At 35.8% G+C, this 25,526-nt stretch overlaps 1 protein-coding gene across 2 annotated transcripts in view; it reads left to right on the top strand.

Moving 5' to 3' along the window:
- SYT14 (synaptotagmin 14) overlaps positions 1 to 25,526 on the top strand; it is a 190,048-nt gene that overhangs the window by 61,197 nt on the left and 103,325 nt on the right. The gene's annotated exons all lie outside the window — the stretch shown is intronic.

Below are 25,526 nucleotides of genomic sequence, written 5' to 3'. Positions count from 1 at the left end.
AGATGATACGCTGTAGTATTTATTTGTTTCTACAACTCTAGTCATCTGTGGTTGCACAGTAAATAAGAGATAGCATGAATAGTCTGGTCACATTTCTGGGACTGTAATTTATTCAAATTCAAATCTTTGAGCTCAAGCCAAAACCAAAACACCCCAAACCAGAACACCAATAATTGAAATACAGTGGTAATTCTAGTGCTCTTTTCACAATGAACATATGTCTAGCAGTCATGAGATGGGAATTGTGAATCTGCTGTTGTCTCAGATGGAATCAGTTCCTAATACCTGTTATAGGAACTGATATCTCACAGTGTTGACTATGATTGCAGTGTGTAAATGAATGCGTTTTCATTCAGTATGGCCCCTAGCATGAGCCAAACACTTCATGCAGCATGTAGCAGAAGAAATGATGATCTGTTCCATGTAGAGGAAAAACTGAGATAAATTTATTGAGTACCTGTACTGCATTGTACTAGGTTTTAAGGGGAATTTAAGGCATTTTCAAGGATTATTTTGTCTCTAATTGATTTTTGCCTCACGTATGGACATTGACATTTGAACTCAACCTATTTAGAAGATACAAGTTCACTCTCACACATTTTTATATCTTTCTAAAAGAGAAATAAAAAAAGCTTTGCTATTACTTACAGCATTTTTCCTTCCACATTTAAGTAAGTTGTTCATGTACTTGATACAATGTGTGTCTGCTCCTAGTAATTATTATATATATGCCCAGATATGAAGAAAAGAGCAATATATTTTAAATAGCACTTTTATTATTGTATCAGACACAAACTAACCTTAATTTTATAGCTGTGGCTTGTGTTTTGGGACCTGTTATTATTGATGAGTTATTCTGGCACATACAGTTGTCCAAAGAGCTAAATCATTTACGTTTGTATTTGGCTTAATGCTAACTAAAGATTGGTATATATTCCTTCCTTTTATTTCTGCTAGTACATAGGTATAGTAAGAAATATAGATAACTCATTATGAGATGTTTAGGAAGAAATAAAAAATATTAGACATGGACTCTACCCTCAAAAATACCTTACTTAATACTAGAGAAAAATAAGATACGTGTTTACAGCGATAACTAAGTAATGCAAAAATGGCAAAGCCAGTCCCCAACTTATGTAAACCCTGGCTCATGAGTAGTAGAACAGGAGAGTGGGTCTTAAAGCCTGACCCTTGGCGTGTTCTGACCCTGGGACTCCCCAGGCTGTGAAGCCGTGAGCGGTGTAGCTAATCGCTTGTAGGTGCGTTTCACTGTCTCTGTGTGAATAACAGCTTGCTGATGGGGTTGTCATGGGCAGCAAATGTCACATGTGGTGTTCGTGGCCTCGTGTCTGCTGCCTGGCTGGTCAATGATCAGTAAATGGCAGTCACCGTGTGGTTGGTGAAGCGGTGAAGAGAGTGAGTTGCCACAAGCAAGTCCTGGGTGTGTCATGTGTGACTCTGGGCGCTTTCCTTTTCGCAGCTTCAGCTTAGGCTTTTTCCTCTACTCATTCCTTCTTTCCTACACTTCTGGGCTGGCCTGAGTGCTTCTTCCCGCTAGTCCCGTTACTCTCCCATGGCTCAGCAGTTTGGGAAAGCGGTAAAGAGAGGCGCATAGCCGCAGTGGCCCTCCCTCTGGAATCACCCCTCATTTCACTTCACCTGTGTGTTTAGGACTCACTTATACCTTTCTACCATTTCTACCCGAAATCATTTGGTAAAACATCCAGGATAACTTGATTTTAGGCATTCTGAAATGAGATTTACTTATTTCATAAGCATTTGTTGAAAGCTTTTTATGTGCCATACTAGATCCTGTGGATGTAAATAAAAGCATTTTATAAAAAACTGTCTAAAAGATTAATCAAAGCAAGCTTGTTTTAAAGCTCCCCCAGACTGGAGGAGGATGACCTGTGAGCACATGTGTAATGTTGTGTGGGAAAAGGTCTGTTAATTACAAGAACAGCGTCGTGCAGAAATACAGAGGAGGAGGTGATTAACACTTTGGGAGGTGAGGGAATGGGGGACCTGCACTGGATGGGTGAACTAGACTTCAGGGGGAACTGTTCAATCACCATAGAATAGTGATTGTAGGAAAGCAGAAGACACCGTGTTTCCGAGTCTTTAACCGAGGATCTATGCTTGGAGAAGGTGCGGTAATAGGACTAAATGCCATAGTCAGGAGTTTGGTTGTTGTCTTCCAGGAAATATAGAGCCCTAGAAAGTTTTTAAAGTGGCTAATGTGGCGCTTTTAGGTTAGTATTTAAATACTGTAATAGAAGATGAACTGGAGGTAGGAACTGCTGAAGACAGAAGGACAGATTGGATAAACAGCCATGAGATCCTCATTAGCAATGTTAATTGAGGGACAAAGAACATGAGGGGCTTCTCAAGAAGAAATTGAGGGACTTCTCAGTATATCCTGGCAAATGACTGTAGGTTATGTGTAAGGAAAGACTGTTTAATTAGTTTAGAAAGCATCTGAGAATTAAGTTTGTGGGAGGAGATAATTTAGTTTCAGTCATGCTGTATTTCAGGGATCTGTGGAATATCCAGGTGGAGATGGATATCCTTATTGTTAAAATGCTGGCACTGGGGTTTAGGATGGAGAGATGACCAAGTGGTAATGTAAGATAACGATCGACTAAGAAGATGATTTTTTGTATCATAGATTATTGATAATTGAAAAAACAGAGATTGCTGTCAGTCCAAAGTAGATTCAGTGGAGTAAGGGGGAGAATAGGAAAACTTGATTAGAGAGGGAAATTTCAGAGGTCTGGATTTTATTTTATTTTATTTTATTTTGGGGGGGGCATGAAATTTATTCGTCTTTATAAGATCTGCTCAATTTTCAAGGGAGGCCCTCTTCCCTAAATACTTTTTTTTAAATATAAACTTATTTATATTAATTGGAGGCTAATTACAATATTGTAGTGGTTTTGCCATACATTGACATGGATCTGCCACGGGTGTAATTTCAAGTGATAGTAAGTTCTGAACATGGCCACAGGCAAAGATGCAGAAATACACATAAAATACTAAAAGGTTTTAAGGAAGGGAGCGAAATAACATCCATTGGGGAAGGTGTGAGAGAGCTTCCGTGAAAATGGCAATAGGGTTCAGCTTTGAAAAATGGGTAGAAAGCTGGTGAAAAGAGCAAGTAGAGGTATCTTAGAAGGAAGTTAATAAATGCCACAGTACAAAGTAGTGAAATCTAGGGACTATTTCAGGAACAGAGAAAAGGCTCTTCTTAACTCTAACATAATAGGTGTGTGTATGTGTTATATGTGTGTGTGTGTATATATATATATATATATATATATATATATATATTTACATATGTGTAAAATAAAGTGGAAAGACAGATAAAGCCTAAATCCTGGAGTGGCTTTCTGAGAAGTTTGGATTTCATTGGTTAGCCAGCAGAACTCACTGAAAGTTTTTCACCAAGGAACCACGACCCGGGATGTGCTTTCAAAAGAGTAGTTTACAACAGGAAGACTATAGGTAAAAGTCACCAATTAAGGAGGTCTTTGGAGTCATCTACATGGGAAATGGTAAAAATCTGAATTATAATAATGGCAGTAGGAATATAAGAGGATAGGAGAGACCTTATAGAGTCATCGTTGACTGGATCTAGGAACTAAACGTACTGGAACTTTAGAAAGAAGGAAGGAGTGTCAAAAATGATCCTAGTTTCCAGCAAGTATGACTAGGAAAATGCTGAGGTCTTTAATATAAATAAGAAATCCAGAGAGGTATGTTTCTTACTTGGTAAGTGGAGGAGGAGTGGGAGATAAAAGTGGTTTCATGTATATGGTAAGGCAGAATATTTAAAAAGTTGGAAATGGTTGTGGATCTTAAAATCATGAATGAGTTTGGGAGAAGGTTTGTCAGATCATATATACTTAGCAAATAGAAACCAAGGAAAGTAATTAAATTGGTAAGGGAAAATGTATGGAGAGAAAAGAAAGTCATTGCCTTTCATTAACAGAATTAAGGGTGTCACTTAAACAGAGAAGAGTCAGTAACCGATAAAATGGAGAATCCGTAGAACGTTGTATTTCTTCAGCCGCAGAAGGAGAGTTTTGAATGCCACACTGCAGAGAGACAGGCTGAGTTCAGACTGGCTCCTTTGTCCATGGGAAGCTGGTCAGTAACTCCCAGTGTACATGTGAGTCATGCAGACTCGTGAGTGAGTCTGAAGGTGGTCAGGAGGGAGAGTGGAAAGGGGAAGAGTGTTCATTTGCTACCTGTATTTTCATCCTACTTTTTCTCCGTTTATCAAGAAAAAGAGGTAGATGAAGGGGTCACCTCCTGCCTCCAACCCCAGAACAGTAACCCTCCTCTGGCGTGTATTCGTGATGAGGCGGGGGGTGCTTCTAATACCCATGTGGGTCTCTGCCCGGCGGCTGTACCCCTGCATAGCTGACTCGGGAGAAATGCTGCTCACTTCACGGCCGCTCACCCAAGAGGACCCCTGAGTACCGTTCTCTCGTAGGATTTGTTCATTTTCCAGGGACACAAGTAAAGAGGTCAGCTGAATAGGTTATGCCTCTCGTTACCGATCTGACCCTTTACCTGCATACTATTCTGCATGTTTATGAAGATCGGACTTGACTGATGTCGGTTGAGGTGACTAAAGAGAATTCCAAGGTAGGAGGGAAGATATTTTTTAATGTGCATTTTTACATGACATACTGTTACCTCACTAGGGCTGGTAAAGGACCATTACCCCATTTCTCAACTCTGAATAGTTCCAGTAGAGAGGCTATGAGATAGCCAATACTGGAAGCATCTGTAAGAGAGAGGGTCAGGGAGGGCCTGGTAGGGATTGGGAGAGACCAGGGCAGGAGGGCTTTGTGACCAGGCAGGGGGAACCTCCATTCACCGAGCTCCTACTGTGTGCCTGACACTGAGTTTCTGAACCTGTTGTCACATTTAATCTTCACTGCAACACATGGTGATAGACAAGATTATTTCCATTTTACAGAAGTGAGAGGAGATTTTAGGTCACATAAGTAACTTTTAACCTAAGGTCACACAGTAAGTTAGAAAGACTCCGTCTGTCAAGTTCACTACAAAGTGAGCGATGCTTTAGCTTCTGTTAGGTTATCACTCCTGCCTTAGCATCCTCCCTAAGGCTCTTTTGTTTATGATCAATCTCTTCAGTCGGGTCCTTTAGAGAAGTGTATATATTATAAATCTGAAATACAGATACTGTAGCAAGAGTAAGAAAATATGACAGCCTGTATTTGTTGATCATTATTTTCTCCTCTAGGTGGCCATGTTCATCTTCCATTTTTTGGAATACAAAAGGGGATAATATCTCTTTTAGTAATAAAAAGAAATTTATTTTGGAAAAAATGAACATTAAAATAATTTATCAAATTTCCTTTATTCACAATTTTATTTTACTATGTTCTTAAAATTAAGCAGATTTTTCTGATAATCCTCTTAATTTAAAAAGGTTTAAAAGTTAAATAGTAGGTTGTGATATCTTGTTTAAGTTGGTAAGATAGAGCAACCTTTGAAATTCTATTCATGCTATTTAGCACTTTCCATTTTTATATAAGAGAAGCCTTGTTATATTTTATATAAAGAAAAAACAGTATAAAATTATTAAAATGTCTTTTTGTTATTTATAGCTTTTTATTCTTAGTTTACCATAGAGATTATAGCTATATTTACATATTGTGGCATAGCTATATTAGAAATCAAATGATTTTTTTTGGTGAGTTAATTTTAAATGCTATTTAAAAATAAAATAATTTCCAGCATCACTTATGTCTTAGGGTACATGTAACCCACACACACACACACACACACACTTGCCACTCTCTTTCTTGTGACTGCTTCACAAGCTCCATGCTGTTGACTTTGATGTTTTCTTAAGATTGTTGTTGTTCAGTTGCTAAGTCATGTCTTGACTCTTTTCTGACCCCATGGACTGTAGCCCAACAGGCTCCTCTGTCCATGGGATTTCCCAGGCAAGAATACTAGAGTGGGCTGCACTTTCCTTCTGTGGGGGATCTTCCCCATCCAGGGATCAACCTGCATCTCCTGCATTGCAGGCAGATTTTTTATCACTGAGCCACTGGGGAAGCTCACTCTTAAGATTGGGTTCATTAAAGCACATTTCTTTATTCCCTTTATTTAAATGTTACTTTTAAAATAATTTAATACTTAAGAGTAATAAATTTTTTGTTTATATTTTCTTTAAGTGCATTTTAAGTTCTTTATAAAGATTGTTCTATTGATTTTCACAATTTCTGTATGAAGAGGGTAAGTACAAAAAAATTTTGTCTGTATTTTTCACATGCTTTTGACACAACATTTTTATTGTCTTAACATAGTAAAAGTGATTTATATTATACATGATTCATTTAAATTTTTGGTAAGCATTTTCCTTGACTTCAGGTTTTTGTTCATGAAAATTTATCCTCTGAAGAATTCTTTATTGTGTATAAGTGTATATGTATACATGTATCTATACTCTAAATATGACCAATTTGAGGAGAAATTGATCTTGAAAACTTCCTACATTTTTGTGTTTTGGAGATCTTTTTTATGTGATGAGGTCAATTGTTACCAGTTGTGTAGAATTCTTTTATTATGCTCCTTTTGCAAACCACATCTCACCTATAAGATGAGATGTCTTTGTACAATCTAGTTAAAGGCATGGCTTGCTGTGTGGGTGAATTAGAAAACAGCACTGCCTTTGAGCAGACAGTACACCATGAGAATATAGTTCAGTGGAGCAGATACCACCTGTGTTAGAAGAAAAAGGCATTCCTTCCTTCGGGTATAATATATGGCAGACCAAAGTCATGTTGTACTTAAGCAAACCCACCTCAGCCAGGTACTTTTTTGCAGTGTACAGACTATACAACCACACACAGTGGTCCTAAACGCCTGTTTTTCTACACTTGCAATCTTAAAATAAGTTGGTAGGACTGCTGTGTTGAATGGATGTAGATCTATATAGATCCTTCATAGTTTTATTTTCTGTCCAAGATACTTGTCTAGTAGTGGAATGATGGAAATTAAATCATAGACATTAAAGATACCCTTAATTGGTTGATTACAAAACTGACACCCAGACATGTGCAGCTTTACTAAGATCATACAGTTCATTAGCTGCAAAACTGAGTCTCTAGGTGTTTGTAACCAGAGAATAGGTCAGTGTCTTAAAAGAACTACTCAGCCACGTGAATAAATAAGAGATAACTATAAATTTAACGTAGGCTCAGTCCATTGCTAGAGGCTGAGGCATGTCTGGGAAGTGGAGGAATAATGCTAATGGCATTCTGACAGTTAGGGTTAAGGTTGGGACCTGACACTTCAATGTACAGGTTTATTGGTGTTAGTGACGCCTGTGGGAACTCAGTCTCACCTGCATTTAGGGGGCATTACATAGAGTCACAAATGGATTGACAATAATGTTATTTCTAAAAACAGTAGTGGGTGGTTTAAACTGACTAGAACATCTGTATTTTCCCTGAGCTTAAGCTTACCAACAAGGTACATCTCCTGGGAAACCAACCCTAATCAGGGAGGCAAGTCTATTTGTGAGGTAATCTCTTTAAGGAAATGGAAAATTTGAAGCTATTTCTGAAGGCTAAGCCCAACATGGAGCCCAGGAGAAAAAACCCTCACTTGTTTTAGAGTGAGGTGGAAATTTGGAGGGCAGCATGGTGGGAAGGCCATATCATGAAGGAGCCCTCAAGCCAGAGGAATATTTATTCATGTGGCCCCAGTGGAATATGTGTTTGTTTTCTTTTAGGCACTGCTAAAGTCTTTGTATAGATTTAATTTTATCTTCACATAAATCTTTTGGTCTTGTTACTTATTTATATATTTAATTAATTAATTCGGAAACAACCCAGCATCTACAGAGGTACATTAATGTGCCCAGTTTTCCACAGCTGTCCGAGCTGGAGCCCAAATCCAGCTTCAGTTGGCTCAGAGCACAGGTGCTTGGCCACCATGATGTACTGTATCAGATACTCTCCTACCTATGCAAGAATGAAGGAACTTTTATCTTCTGAGATTGCTATCTTGTTGTTCCAAGAACATTTCACGAACACTTTGGACTCCTGGGCAAATAAAGAACTCTACAACTGGGGAATACCTGGGGTTTGGCCTCAAACTCAGATATGAAGCATATGCCTCCTGTATTTAGCCTCTCTGCAAGTTGTTTGTATGCAGACTTCGTATCCTCGGAACCTAGTACAGAAAGTTTGAGGAAATACTAGCGACTTGTTACTTTACCTGTTAGACTTATTCCAAAAAGGCCAGAGCTGGTTTTTTTGAGATACTGTGAAACAATAGTCATGACAGACTATTGTGAAAACTCACTTAGATAAGGGGAAAGATTTTAGGAATTGGTTCCTATGTGAAATATTTCAATTATCTAGCATACAGGAATCTAGAACTAGTCTTCTGTCACCTCCAGACATGTTTGTACTAAGCATACTGCAGCAAGAACATGAGGGTCTATGCAGGTAGCATGAAATGTCACATCTTAGGTTTTTTACTTTTTTTTTTAATGTTTGGCAGAAATCTTGACTATAGACCTTTGCTTTAGAGTATATGATAGGAGATTTAGGAAGCTCCATCTAACATTATAAGTCTTTGCAACAGTCTCGGCAGTAATAAAGGGTATCACTACTACTGTGATACTTAAAGTTCTCGAAACAGTGAGAAGGCAGCTGCTATTAATCTGGGCATCTCTGATAGAATAATAAACTAGTCAACTAATAAAGAGCTACACATTTCCTTCTGATGGACTGGTAGGAACTAAAGCAATAAATACAAAGAAGTTAATGTCCTTCCCTAATGTTCATACTACCCAGAATCAACAGGCATTAGTACTTCAGCGTATTTTTTCCAGAAATTTTTTGTGGCTCTACTTTAAAACAGTGTATATCCTAATGGGTGAATATATCTTGCTTAAAGATACTTCCTATCTGGAGACAGGCACTGGGTGGTGGGGAGGGAGGCAGGTGCTGCTGGTACACGCAGGGGCCAGGCTCTGAAACTCGTGTGTTTGGCCCTGGGAGTGGACGCCATCTAGCTGTGTGAAGACAGCCCAGACGGCCTGGGATGTGATCTTGGCTGAACCTTGGAGCCCAGTGTCAGTACAAAGATAGCAAGGCATGGCCATCAGAAAATACCTCAAGACAGCAATAATGACAATACAGACTGGGATACAGCAATAGCAGTTTTCCCAGAGGGAAGTTCATAGTGTTATAGGCCTTCCTCAAGAATGAAGAAAAATCTCAAACCACTAAGATACCACCTAAAAGAATTAGAAAATTAAGAACACAAAACCTCAGTGTCAGCAGAAGGAAAGAAAGAATAAAAGATTAGAGAAGAAATAAAATAGGGGTTTAAAAAAACAGTAAAAAAGATAAAGAAAACGAAGAGCTTGCTTTTTTAAAAGATAAAAATGACAAGCCTCGACCTAGGCTTACCAAGAAATAAAAAGAGAAGACCCAAAAAATAAGAATTGAAAGAGAAAAAATAACAACTGATACCACAGAAATACAAAAAGTCATCTGAGCAGTTATATGCCAGCTATTAATAACTGGACAACTTAGAAGAAATGGACAAGTTTCTGGAAACATACAATCTACCAAGGCTGACTGAGTCAAGAAGAAGCATAATGTTAACAGACGAGTCACTAAAAGTGATATAGAATCTGTGATTAAAAAAAAAAAAAAAAGCTTCTTGCAAACAAAAGTCCAGGATCAGATGACTTCACTGTAGAAGTCTATGAAACATACAAATAAGAACTTATACCTATGCTTCTCAAAGCCTGGAGAGAAGGGAACATCCCCAAATTCATTCTGTGAAGCCACCATCACCCTGATATCAAAATCAGACAGACACAACAAAAAAGAAAATTATAGGTCATTATCTTTGATAAATATAAATGCAAAAAGTCTCAACAAAATATTAACAAACCAAATCCAACAATACATAAAAAGAATCATACACCATGATCAAGTTGGATTCATTTGAGGGTTGCAGGGATGGTTCAACATATGCAGAGAAATCAGTATGATATACCACATTAACAACAACAACAAAAAAGCCATATGATCCCCATGGATGCACAAAAAGCATTTGACAAAATTCAATGTCTATTCATGATAAAATATCTCACCAATATCAGTATAGAGGGAGCGTACCTCAACATGTTAAAAACCATTTACAACAAACCCAATAGCCAAAATAATACTCAGTGGCAAAAAGCCACAAGCCTTCCTGCTGAATTCAGGAACAAGTCAAGATGCCCACTCTCACCGCTTCTACTGAACATAATATTGGGAATCCTAACAGCAGTCAGACAAGAAAAAGAAGTAAAAGGTATCCAAAATGGAAGGGAGGAGGTAAAACTATCATTGTGTGCAGTTGATATGATACTCCATATAGAGAACCTTAAAGGCTTCATTAAAAAAGTATTAGACCTAATGGATTCAGCAAGGTAACAGGATACTAGATTAGCATATAGAAATCTGTTGTATTTCTTTATACTACCAATGAAATAGCAAAAAAAAATGAAGAAACCAATTCTGTTTAAAATTATGTCACAAAAAAATACTTAGGAGTAAACTTAACCAAGGAGATGAAAGATGTATATGTATGCTGAAAACTATAAAACACTGATAAAGGAAACTGAAGGTGATTCAAAGGAATGGAAAGATACCCCATACTTTTAGATTGGAAGAATTAATATTGTTAAAATGGTTATATTACCCAAAGCAATCTGCAGATTTAATGTGATCCCTATCAAAACACCCATTTTTCACACAACTTGAAGGCATAATCCTAAAATTCATATGGAATCACAAATACCCAGAATTGCCAAAACAATCCTCAGAGGAAAAAAAAGCTGGAAGCATAACCCTCTCAGACTTCAGGCAAGACACAAGTACAAGTTCAAGCTACAGTAATCAAAACAGCATGATTATGGCACAAAAACAGATATATGCATCAATGGAACAAAACAACCCAGAAATAAATCCACACACCTGAGGTCAATTAGTCTACAACAAAGGAGGCAAAAATATACAATGGAGAAAAGACAGACTCTTCAGCAAGTGGTGTTGGGAAAGCTGGACAGCCACCTCTGAATCAATGAAATTAGACCACTCCCTCACCATTTACAAAAATAAACTCAAAATTGTTTAAAGACCTAACTGTAAGACACCATACCATAAAACTAGAAGAGAACAGAGGGAAAACATTCTCTGATGTAATTTGTAGCAATATTTTCTTAGATCAGCCTCCCAAGGCAACAGAACTAAAAGCAAAAATAAGTAAATGAGACCTAATCAAACTTAAAAGCTTTTGCAAAGCAGAGAAAATGAACAAAAAGACAAGCTATTGAAAGGGAGAGATGCTTTCTTGTTTTAAATTTTATTCTGTTGTTAATTGGAGGATAATTACTGTACGATATTGTGATGGTTTCTGCCATCACAGTCACCATGAATCAGCCATAGGTATATGTGTGTCCTCTTCCTCCTGGACCTCCATCCCACCTCCCACCCCTTCCCGCACCTCTAGGTTGTCACAGAGCACCAGATTTGGTTCCCTGTGGCACACAGCAAATTCTCCCTTGCTATCTGTTTTACATATAGTAACATATATGTTTCCATGCTACTCTCTAAAATCACCACCCCACTGTGTCCAAACCTCTTCTTTATGTCTGCATCTCTTTGTTGCCCTGAAAATAGGATTATCACTACCATCTAACCAGATTCTAAATATGCTTTAACACATGGTGTTTGTTTTTTCCCTTTCTGACTTAGTTCAATCTGTATAGTAGGCTCTAGGTTCATCCACCTCATTAGAACTGACTCAAATGCATTCTTTTTATGGCTGAATAATATTCCCTTGTATATGTATACCACAACTTTTTTATCCATTCATCTGTTAATGGACATCTAGGTTGCTTCCATGTTGTAGCTGTTGTAAATTGTGTTGCGATGAACATTGGGGTGCATGTGTCCTTTTCAATTACGATTTCCTTGAAGTATATGCCCAGTAGTGGGATTGTTGGGTCATGTGGTAGTTTTATTCCTAATTTTTTAAGGAATCTCCATACTGATTTCTGTAGAGGCTGTACCAATTTACATTCCCACCCACTGTGCAAGAGGGTTCCCTTTTCTCCACACCCCCTCCAGCATTTACTGTGTGTAGATTTTTTTGATGGTGGCCATTCTGAACGGTGTGAAGTGACACCTCATTGGTAATTTTGATTTGCATTTCTCTATTAATGAGCAACATTGAGTATCTTTGCATGTGCTTATTAGCCATCTGTATGTCTTCTTTGAAGAAATGACTGTTTAGATCTTCTGCCTACTTTTTGATTGGGTTGTTTATTTTTCTGGTATTGTGCTGTGTGAGCCACTTGTATATTTTGGAGATTAAACCTTTGTCAGTTGTTTCATTTGCTTTTATTTTCTCCCTGAATGGGAGAGAATATTTTTAAGTGATACAACCAGCAAGGTCTTAATTTCCAAAATATATAAACAGCTCATACAACTTAATATCAGAAATACAATCTAATCAAAAAATGGACAGAAGACCTAAATAGACTTCTCTCCAAACAAGACATACAGATGGCAAACAGGCACGTGAAAAGATGCTCAGAATTGTTAATTATTCGAGAAATGCAAATCTAAACCACAGGGAGATATCAACTCAAACCTGTCAGAATGGCTAGCATCAAAAAGTCCACAAATGATAAATGCTGGAGAGGGTATGGAGGAAAGAGAACCCTGCTATACCGTTGGTAGGAATGTAAATTGATATAGCCATTATGGAAAACAGGGAGATTCCTTTAAAAAGTAAAAATAGAGATAGCATATGATCCAGCAATCCCACTTCTGGTCATGTATCTGGAAAGACAAAACCTTTAATTCAAAAAGATACATGCACTCCAGTGTTCCTAGCAGAACTGTTTACAAGACAAGCGAAAACATGGAAACAACCCAAGTACCTAGCAACAGACAGTTGGCTTAAGAAAATATATATGGTGGTATATTACTCAGCCACAATAAAGAATGAAATGTTGCCATTTGTAGCAACATGACTGAATCTAGAGAATATCACACTAAGTGAAGTAAGACAAAGACAAATATGATATTATTTGTATCAGAGCCTAAAAAATAATACAAATGAATCAACCACAGAAAGAGACTGACAGATGGAAAACAGACCTACTGTTTGTTTCCAAACTTTGGAAACTTATGGTTTTCAAAGGGGAAAGGGAGCATCTGGGGAAGGATAAATTAGGATTAGCAGATACAAGCTATTATTCACAATATAGAATTATGAATTTACTGTGTAGCAGAGGGAACTATGTTCAGTATCTTGTAACAACCTATAATGGAGAAGAATCTGGAAGAATATATATTTAACTGAACCACTTGCTGTGCACTTGAAACTAACACAATATTGTAAATCAACTATAATTTTAAAAAATTTAACATGAAAATTAAATGTCCCCTTTTCTTGACCCCTTCACCCTTTCTCAGAGTCACTCTTAATAAGTTTGGTATATATGCTTCCAGTCTTTGTTTTCATATTTTATATATATGTGTAAGCTGTTCATAGAAAGTGTATTTTTGTGTGTTTTTAAATGTACATAAATGGTTACATAAATGGTTTCATCTTAGAACCATTGAAGGAATAATGTACCTTTTTCTTTGAGGGAAAAGGAGTAAACTGTGAGTGAAAGGAAATCAAGAAATATCAGTTAATAGAACAGCTGGATAAGATCAAAATCTTCCTTCATTAGACTCTGAACTTCTTTAGACAAGTTACTGAGTCTTCTATTTTTATTTCTTTTTTTTCCCATTTATTTATATTCATTGGAGGCTAATTACTTTACAGTATTGTAGTGGTTTTTGCCATACACTGACATGAATCAGCCATGAATTTACATGTGTTCCCCATCCCGATCCCCCCTCCTGCCTCCCTCTCCATCCCATCCCCCTGGGTCTTCCCAGTGCACCAGCCCCGAGCACCCGTCTCATGCATCCAACCTGGGCTGGTGATCTGTTTCACCCTTGATAGTATACTTGTTTCAATGCTATTCTCTCTGAACATGCCACCCTCGCCTTCTCCCACAGAGTCTAAAAGTCTGTTCTGTACATCAGTGTCTCTTTTTCTGTTTTGCATATAGGGTTATCATTACCATCTTTTTAAATTCCATATATATATGTGTTAGTATACTGTATTGGTCTTTATCTTTCTGGCTCACCTCACTCTGTATAATGGGCTCCAGTTTCATCCATCTCATTAGAACTGATTCAAATGAATTCTTTTTAACAGCTGAGTAATATTCCATGGTGTATATGTACCACAGCTTCCTTATCCATTCGTCTGCTGATGGGCATCTAGGTTGCTTCCGTGTCCTGGCTATTATAAACAGTGCTGCGATGAACTGAGTCTTCTATTTTTAAATACCCCTTTCCCCCAATCCCTTCATGCCTAATGTAATCTGATCAGGCCATTAAGTAATTTTCTTAGGGTGTGTCTACATCCCAGAGTTAATTATTCTAAATTAATTTACACTTTGTGGACCACTGGAAGAATATTTACAGTTAGAATTTTCTAAATTATTGCTTGTCTTTCTAAAACAGAAGAAGTTAAACAAGGAAAAGGTGGAAAGGAAAGCCTAATCAGAGCCTTAAAATATGAAATCATAATTGTTTATTTATGGTATTTGTGGTGATAATCCCTCATATATCCTTCTTTCATTTTTTAGAGGTGATTCTGACTCTGTAATGCTCAGTTAAAAATCCATCACCAAGAAGGAATGCAAATAGTTATAAATGCACACTGGAACTGAGGAATGTATCTGTGTTGTGTTGATGTCGTATTTAAAAGCTTTATCGTGAAGATAATAATTAGAAATGGATTAGCTTCCCTATACTGTTTTCCCAGTTTGCTTTTTCATGTTTCTCATTCTGTACATTTTATGTGGTACAGACTTGACTAGGCATTTGCACTAAATTTACTTACATGTTTTCTAAACTTGTTCACAATACTCTCTTTGAAAGGAGAAACTATAGCAGAAACTTCTGCTATAGCACAAGATAGAATATGAATGAATGAAGAGAGAAAAAAATAAGGCAGTTATGACAGCAACAGCATGAACCAAATGTTTATGTGATAATGTCAGAAGGATATGTCCGCCCCTCATTTGAACAGATAATAATCATGGTTTGAATTTCAGAGGGAAAGGGGAAAGAGACCTGAGCAAATGCAGACTTTATTGGGCCTTGGGGTAGAGTGTGAAAGTTGAGTTTGACTTCTAACTATACAAATCATACATCATGACAGGTAGTTACTCCTCCTGCTCCATTCATGGTGAGTAATTACTGAGCTGTTTCAAAGAGGGAAGTATCAACTTAATTGTCACTTTTTGGTGAAATGATGTGAGGTTCTGTTTTACTTTAAAATGATGAAAAATCTCTCCATCCCTTGGAAACTTGCTGCCTTTGAGAAAATATTAAACTACACTGATGTCTCTAATGTATGAGTCAAAATTTCATGTTGAGAAGCTGAGAGGTGTTTTGATGTTTTGGCATATCCCTTTCCTTTTGCTTGATGCCTATTCATACAGATAAAGATTTTCTTGGAAAATTTGGTTATATTTAAGTCTCTGAGGTGTTCAGTAATTTCATCAACCAAAACTAAGGTAATTTATATGGATTTTGACAATTAGTGTGGTAGTTATTCAAGGCCTACATAGTTATGAAGAAAGTTCTTTTCTTTTTACAATTTAAATTAAATTTTTACACTTTTACATTAAATTTTTTAAAAAATTAAAGTTTTACAATTTAAACCAAGTCATTATGCTTTGCCATAGTAGTTAAGAGAAAAGCATACTATGGGATTTTGGTCACTGGTAACTTTGGAAATGCTTCTTTAAGTATGAATATAAGTTTAATTAAGCATCAGTGATCTATGAAGGAAATATTTCTAAACTAAATCTTTCTAAATTTCATAGTGAACAGCTTTTTTAATATGATAGATTAAAATATTTTTGAAATCTGAAAATCTGTACTTTTACTTTGTTGACAAAAGTTTAGAGTTCTATAAATTCCACTAGCTTGACTATATTGAATGATTATGTAGTAAACACTATTCTCAACACCTTACGTAAATTATCTCTTTTAATTTCTGCAATAACCCTAAGAGACAGACACCATCAGTGTCCATATTTTGTGGATGTGGATAGTCGGAAGTTGTACACTAACTGTGTGAGGTACCCAGAATTCAAATACAGTCAGCTGTCCTCAGATCTGATGTCCCGGCCGTCTCCACTGAAATACCTCTGTCTTTTTACATAATTTTTTATACCTATTAATAAATAAGTTCTTTATTGCTGTGTATATAATAATATGTTCATTATTGAAAAATCAGAAATTACAGGTGAACAAATAGAATAATTATTCATATTCCCACTCTCAGAGAACCATTGCTTTTATTTTCAGGTATACTTATAGATATTTCTCTTCGCATATGTTTTTTAAATCCAAATGGCTTCTACTTTACATCATGTGTAGTAATCTGCTTTTGTTCCACTAAAAAATACAGCGTTTCTTTATACATTTCTACAACATCAAATAGATAAATTGTGCTAGTTGTGCATATATTATTACGTGGGTGTTACCATACTTATTTAGTCATTTCCAGTTACTGACATTTAATCTATTTATTATTTTTCCTTATGGATAGGTTGTTCTTAATAATTCCTGAAATTTGACTTCTTTTCTACCATGTTCTTTGACATTCTCTGTTCGTTCAGGATACTGACTTGAATTGTACTGTACAGAAGAGCTTTTTTCAATTCTGTTTATGTTTTTAATAAGACATCTGCTGTGATTTGTGCATGCTCACATTTTGTATTGTGCTAAAAACAATTCAAGGTGAGGTTCATTGTGAACTCCATTATAGTGAGAGCATTGTAGTGACTCAGAGGTGGTGATATTAAAAATATTTAACAACTGGTATGATAATATTAAGTAATATACAAAAGGGAGTAAGTAAAATTTGAATATAGTCACTTATTCTGTACCTAAAGTTTATCTATTATAAAGCTAATTACCGGAGCAGTATAAGCAGTATAAGTAGGAAAAACTTATCATAATTCTAGTAATTTTATACTCATTTAATTGTTTTTAAGAACAATTATTTTTAGAAATTGTTGCTGTGATCTTCTGTTTGCTGCTATTACCAGCTAAATGATATTCTTTTCTTAGCCATTATTTGACAGTGGAAGCTATCTGAAACTCTTCCAGTTCTTTTCCCCTTAAGTTTGTAGTCATTAGTAGGCTTGAGTCTTAATAACTGGAAACTTTCTCTTCAGTTCAGTTCATTCAGTCGCTCAGTCATGTCCGGCTCTTTGCGACCCCATGGACTGCAGCATGCCAGGACTCCCTGTCCGTCACCAACTCCCAGAGTTTTACTCAAACTCATGTCCATTGAATCAGAGATGCCATACAACCATCTCATCCTCTGTCGTCCCCTTCTCTTCCCACCTTTAATCTTTCTCAGCATCAGGGTCTTTTCCAGTGAGTCAGTTCTTCACATCAGGTGGACAAAGTACTGGAGTTTCAGCTTCAACATCAGTCCTTCCAGTGAATATTCAGGACTGATTTCCTTTAGGATGGACTGATTGGATCTCCCTGCAGTCCAAGAGACTCTCAAGAGTCTTCTCCAACACCACAGTTCAAAAGCATAAATTCTTCGGTGCTCAGCTTTCTTTATGGTCCAACTCTCACATCTATACATGACTACTGGAAAACCCATAGCTTTGACTAGATGGACCTTTGTTGACAAAGTAATGTCTCTGCTTTTTAATATGGTGTTGAGGTTGGCCATAGCATTTCTTCCAAGGAGCAAGTGTCAATCACTGGACAAATGATAGTAAGGATTAACTTTCATTTTTAGTAGTGAAATTTATATTATTATGCCAGTGTTGGCTAGATCTTCAATGTGTTTGTGAAACTCAGAAGAATATTAGACAGGACTTCCCTGTCCTGAGCATCTCCCCAGCCTCATATTGCCAGGCTACCCTGGTCTCTATCCCATTATAGGAGTGCTTGTGTTGCAACACCAAGACGATGCCTCCAGTGACTTCCGTTACCACCAACTCCTCCGCCATCCTTAGATCTTTCAGAGTCAGTTCTATAGGGACTGCAGTTACCATAAGGAGCTACATGTTGGAAGGTAGACAGAAAGCAGGTACCTAGAGCTCGAGTAGACCAGATGAACACTGAGCCTTTGTTTGCTGGGGGGCCAGTGCCAACACTGTCTCCTCTGGTGTCTGTGGGGACGTGTCAGGATAGGGCCTGGAACACTGCTTGGTAGCGGCTGGGGAAGCCCAGGGCTCCTGAGGGACCCAGATAAGAGGCCTTAAGTCAGTCCTCTCAAGTCCCTGTTGTGTCCAGAAGGTGGAACTTAATGAAATCTACTTGCTTGGCTCCAGGTAGCCTCAAGGAAGTTTCCAGATGAGGAAACCAAAGCTAAACTGGTATACTGGTGAATGTCAGCCTTGAGCTGATGGCAGCACTGATGATGATATGATTACCAGTAAAATAGGCAAAGCCCAATAATTTACCAAATAGTTATTTCCTAGGAAAAGTATATTTGTGTTTGCAATATATGAATGCTTAATATTTACACTGCTGTTGAAAGATATGCAGCATATATTAAGAGAGGGGAAAAATCAAAGTCCAGAAAAATGTGTGTAGTTTACTACTTTTAATGTAAAAAAAGAGAATATGTTTGTATTTGCTTACATTTTAAAATAATGGAAGGAAAAACAAGAACTTTAACAAATAGTTACGTGAGAAGAAGGGAGGAATGAATGAAGGGAATAGGGTAGAGGAGACAGGGATGGAAGCTAGACTTCTCTGGCAAGCCTTATTTTACACAATTATAAAGTAGAATTCAACTAAAAACATGTAATCCTAAAAACCAAAAGCATGGTGAAACAAAGGAGCTTAGCCATATATTCATTAGCTTAACCATACAGAGGGATATTTGATTTTTTTTTTTTTAAGCAAAAGGAGGGTTGGTAGGAGAATGTTACTATAATCCAAAGGGCGTATCATGGTTGGTTGAACTGCAGTAGTAGGAGCGGGAATAGAAGTAGGGAGATTTGAAACATTTTGGAGTGAAGATCAACAAATTTTGGATTCAGTATGGAGGTGACAGAAAGTGAGAAATCTAGGATAGATTCCTGGGTTTTTGGTTGATCAGTGAGAATGGTATGAAAAAGACTAGGTTAGAAATAAGGATTTTGTGGACATGTTAAGGCAACTTTGAGATAAGCCACTTAAAATACCAATTTGGTAATAGTTCATGGTATGTGTCTGAATCCTGCAAGGAAAGATTGAGACTAGGAATAACGAATTTGAGAATCAAAACTATAGATGGTATTTAAAACAAGGGACTCTTGTTTTAGTGAGGCTTATTTATTACATACTACACTATCATCAGTCTTTCTCGTAGTCCAGATTTTTGATTAGGATAATATTGACAAAGTACATTTCAGTAGTGTAGGGAACAGAATGTGTGTTTTTTAAGTTGTTTAAAATGTTATACTCCTTTTGTATTGACATCTCAGTTTAAATCAGTTCCCTCTTCTCGAAGGACTATCTCTGATTTCTAGGGGTGGAGCCCCATCAGTTAACGTGTGGATTTCATGACCTTCCCATGTGACTCTAGTTGATTGATCCAGCATTCTAAAGAGAAGGTTCATCAGCTTCCACCCTTGGGTCTCTAGAGGGATCCTGGTTCATGCCCCTTTTTAAAGGTTTAATTTTTCTATCATTTCTTGGATCATGTGACAAATATCCTTTTTCATATACGTTTATATTCGTCACCTATGGTGGCTCTAGTTTCTATTGCTAACTCTATAGAATTATATCTAATGACTCGTGTTTTACCATCTGAAGCTATCTGCGGAATTTCATTAAATTTTGAGATCCTTTAGAAATTTCACCTTGATTTTTTTCCCCCACTTAAACCACTGCTGACATCTGTCCTTATGTGGAAATTTTCTACTGCTTGAGACAATCTTTTAGTGAATCTAGACCATAAAAATCTTTTGTTTCAGTTTCAAAACTTTTCAGGGTGCTTCCTCCAGCTATTGTGATAGATTCATCCTTTCTGAATCTATTTGTATTGGTATTAACGATATCTTCCTGCACAGACATTTGTATTCTAAGGATAAAATTATATTAAAAGTTTTCCCCTTCCTTGGAATTTTTAGAAAGTGATTCTTTTTAATAATACTACATATTTTTATTGAATATATATTATTTTCCCATATATTTAGATTTTAAATTAATAGAAGCATTCATACGATACACATTCCATTGAAAGTTTCTAATACAGTGAAAATTGTGGAAGTTAATTTCATCAGTGTGAATTTGTCCACAAAATATTTTCCTAATGTATTATAAAACCTTGTCAAATGAAGATTTGTTTATTCAAAATAATACTAAATACAAAGTAGATGCTTTTCCCAAATTAATTAGATTTCTTTAAAAATATGAGATGCTTTGAATGTGGTTAATTTGAAGTTTATTTATTTCAGAATCACATTTCCATTTAATACATTTAAAATTAGTAAGTTTAGCATACTTGAAGGAAGGACATATCCTCTTTGTGTGTTCATGTATGTGTGGGGTTTTTGGCAGTCAGATAAACTTTAAAAACAGTATAATGCTACCAGCATTTTTGGAGGAATATGCTTTCATATGAGATGATGACTTTGAAAAAAGCTTCCTCTAGCCATTTCATGTCTCTAGTATAATTGTAGTTACATGAATAAACAAGAAGGGTTTTTACAAAATGAAAAGCATTTCTCATCTTTCTGAACTTTCGTTTAGAATAGCATTTGGATGAAATCTACCCTGGTAATAAAATGTTAAGATTTCTTATTGTGTTCTTTACACACACACACACACACACACACACACAATTTTTTTAAAAGGGAAGGCACAAGGAAACTTTTAGAGGTGATGGATATCTTTATTACCTTGATTATGGCGATGGATTCTTGAGTGTATGCACATGTTCAAACTCATCAAGTTGTGTATGTTGAATATGTACAGTTTTGTGTATCATTATACCTCTGTAAAGTTTTTAAAAGAAGGAAAAATTTTTTTAAAAAGTAGTTGGTGCTTGAAGGTAGCATTTTGGAGATGCATTCATCAGTAATAACTAGTAGACTCTGTGTATGAAATCAAGTAAGTAAAATCATTATATTAAGACAAACTAGATTTTGTAAGTTTTTATGGGAATTTTTTTTTGTTTCTTTTATAGGCAGAAGATTTGTCAAGTAACTTTATAACTTGTAAATTTTTAGAAAGCTGTCATTATATTCTAATTAATTCTCAAATAGTTTGCTGATGTTATTGTATGGTATATTTATCCTTGGGAAATACATTCTTTTGTGTCTTGTTTGATAATACAAATTACATGGTACAAAAATTACTTGATTTGTTTTAATAATTACTCATTTATTGAATATATTGCTTAAGTATTTTTTTTAATCAGCTTTATTGGTATTATTTTACATATAAATCTGACTCATTTCAAGTGTGTGATTCAGTTAAGTTTTTAAGTAACTTTACTTTACTAAGTGTTACAACTATCACCTTATATCATTTCTAGAACATTTTTCCTCTCCAGAAAGATCTCTCATGCACACTTACAGTTAATCTCTATCCTTACCCTTAGTCTCAAGCAGTTGCTAATCTGCTCTCTATAAATTTGCCTATTCTGGACATTTCATATAAATGGAAGCATGCAATGTGTAGTCTTTTGTGTGTGGCTTCTTTTCTTAGCGTAATGTTTCTGAGTTGTATCTCTTGATGTAGATGCGTCAATAGTTTGTTCCTTGTATAAATGTACCACATGTTCTGTATTCATTCATCAGTTGATGAACATTTTGTACGTTTCCAGTTTTTGACTATTCCAGTTAATGCTGCTATGAACATTCACATGCAAGTCTTCATGTGGTTGCCAGTAAGCATGCTAGGCTTTTTGTGTTTGATACATTTAATCTTCACATCTCTGTAGGTTAAATAGTAACATCATCCCCATTTTACAGATGAGGAAACTTTAAACTTACATTAACATCATACAGCTAGTAAGTGGTGGGCCCAAGTATGTAATCACTTTCATTAGTTTCTAGTTTATCCTTCCTGTGTTTTTTGTTTTTGTTTTTCAGAAGTAAGAGTATGTGTTTTGTTATTTCTCCTTTGTTGTTATATGAAAGGTAGTATACATATATGTACATATACACATATTTGTGTATGTATGTATGTGTGTGTGTTTGTGTGTGTGTGTGTATATATATATATTTGCATCTTCCTTTGTTACTTAATGTATCTAGGAAATCATTGCATGTCACATATACATCTTCCTTTATTTTTACACCAGCAGGATGCATTTAAATAAGCACATCGCATATTCAGCCAGTTCCTACATATGGGGGAAATACCATTCAGACTATTTTCTTTTTAATTTTTTAATTTTTAAAGAAGTTTTAATTGCAGTGTGGTTGATTTACAATGTTGTGTTAGTTTCAAGAATATAGCAAAGTTATTTAGTATTTATACATGCATATATATGTACAATATATATATATTCTTTTTCAGGTTATTTTCCTTTATTGGTTATTACAAAATATTGAGTGTAGTTCCCTGGGCTACAGTAGGTCCTAATTTATCCCTCCCCTCCTTTCCTTTTGATAACTATAAGTTTGTTTTCTATGTCTATAGGTCAGACTGTTTTGTATACAATATTAATATTGTTTCTTTGAAAGACTATAATCAGCTTTATATCTGTTATTTTGTTTCCTTTATACTTATATGATTGAGAGTACTAAGTACATTTTAGTTATTTTTAGCATATCATTGAACTTTCTTGTCTGTTATGTACACTAACTTTTGGACCTTTCTGCATATATATATATATAGCAAAATATATATAGTAAATAATATATATTTGATAAGTAAATGATATATTATAAATAAATATATATAGTAAAATATAAATATATATATAGTAAAATTTCTTGGTTTGTATTTTGAACTGAAATCTATCAGAAATACTCAAATAAAGTATTAACAATGACTTATTTAGTTCTTTTCAAGCTCTTATCTGTTAAGTTACTCTTAAGAACAATTTATTTGAACTCTTAACTACAAAAATTTTAGTATATTCAGGCTCTTGGGTTTTTTTTCTCCTATTGTAAACTGTTTAGAACCAATTTTAAGTATTAAAAGCTCCTAAGCACAAAAACAGTGGCATTCTTAGGCAATTTAATAGATAATAAAGAATTGACAGGCGGGAAGCATTGTGAATGGTTAGGAATTGCTCACAAGAAAATAAAGAGATATGTTGGTTAACAAAATGTTCCACCTGTCTGTTGAAAGTTTATAACTTTCCCTTTTTAAAAATCTCAATCCATAATATGTTACCTTTAAGTTTTAGGCTTGTCATTAAACGATCAGGTCCTTCTGTATAGAAAATGTATTCTGTACATTTTCTTACAACTTCCAGTATTGTAATTTTGTACAATATCTGCTTCGTGGCTCCAGATTTTCTCCATTTATTTGCACATAAAGACATAGTTCAGATCAAAGAAGGCTAAATTGCACTGCAACATGGACATTTGGAATCTCTACATATAATCTCATTATCTACTTAATGCCTTTTTGCTCTTTGACTACAGTGAGTTACTGATTATGCCACTATGCTGCATATAGAAAATAGCTTTTTTTTTTAAAGAGAAAATGAACTTTCGCTTGTGTCTGAGTAGCAACAAGTGGTCATATGTGGCTAGAGTGGCAGCAGTGAAATATGCGACTGAAAAGTTGTTGGTATAGGTCTTTTAGGTCTTAGCTGTTGGGCTAAGCAATTTAGACTTTATTTTCAGCAATGAAGAGCCATTATAAAATTTTTTAATAGGAGCATTACATGACCTGACACTTGTTCTAGGAAGATAGCACTGCAAAGTCTATGAAGAATGGATTAGAGATGTGAGAAATTAAAGTTAGGAAGATAAGGTAACTGTTCAGGCAAGAAATTTTTATGGTTTACTTCAGCAATAATAAGAATCTTGTCAAGTAGCTAAACCTAACAGTTCCTAGCATTCTTTAGGCAGTTCTGTAGATTATGTCTATAGAATGAATGCTTAAGTGTTCAACTTCTGGTACCAATCTCATCAAAACCTAAAGCCGTTAGTCGCTATTCTAACCCTGGTCTTGTCATCAGAGCACCTTTTAGTTTTTATGAAACTAATTCATGTAGATAAGTCCATAAAAAATCAACCATCTTCTTCTCTGGTTTACTTTTACATTTTGGTGTAGAATACATTGGGTTGGCCAAAAAATTGACTCACGTTTTTCCCTAAGGTGTCACAGGAGAACCCGAATTAACTTTCTGGCCAACCTGACATGTTCCAGTAGCTTCCAGAGAAATGTATTTGATGTGATCTTTTTGAAATGTTGCACTTGTGAAAATATCTTTATTCTAACTTCCTAGTTGATTGATGGTTTGGCTTGATATTTAATGCTGATTTAGAAGTCATTTTCCTTTAGAAATTTGAAGACATTGCTCTGTTGTCTTCATTTTACATTGTTGCTGTAAGTCTTATTCCATTTTGATCCTCAGTCATATTTCAGTGACATAGTTTCCTCTGGAAATTTTAGGACACTCTCCTCTTACATTGTGCAGTTTTGTAACGATGCACCTTGGGCACTACTTTATTATAAGTAGAGTTTCTGAGGCTGTTCAGTTTTTCAGAAGATGGAGGCATCACCCTTCTTTTGGTAGGCTTGTGGTAGTGGCTTGATTGCCAACTTTCTTGGAACTGAGTAACAATAGGCAGCTGAGTGTCTTGCTGATCATCATACAGATTTTCATTTATTCTGTTCTCAGCATGATGACCCTCTTCTTCCTGTGCCTATATTGGCATTCCTTAATGAATGCATGGATGCTTAGTATGGAGGATGCAGTTGGGATCAGGGGTGTTAATTGCTTATCATGCAGTTTTTGTCTGTCTTTTCTTGATTTGGGCAAACACTTCACCCACTGCCTTCCATAGTACATGAGCCTTCCTGGAGTTCTCTGGAGTTAATTTGTTTCTCTTCGTATTCTAACTTAGTCACATGAGTCAGGAAATGAATACACTGTGGACAAACTTAATTCAGATCCATCTTTGATTATTATTGTATGTGTAACACAGTTAGCTTTTCTGAGTCTAACTTATGGGAAAAAAATGAATTCATAAACTTGAAACTATCTACAGAAATTGGAACAGCTGACTTTTCATTAGTCAAGAGGGCAAAAGTATCCCATTTTCTCCCTATCAGAGTAGTATTCTTAAAAATAGAATTATCTCTCATCCAAAAAATTAATTCCAGTTGTATCAATAGTTATTGGTTAGATAATTAAAGTTTAATTTTAAATTA

Source organism: Muntiacus reevesi, chromosome 5 (assembly GCF_963930625.1).
Source record: "Muntiacus reevesi chromosome 5, mMunRee1.1, whole genome shotgun sequence".
NCBI lineage: Eukaryota > Metazoa > Chordata > Mammalia > Artiodactyla > Cervidae > Muntiacus > Muntiacus reevesi.
The sequence above is the reverse complement of the archived record's forward strand: the minus strand, read 5'-3'. Positions and strand labels throughout refer to the sequence as shown.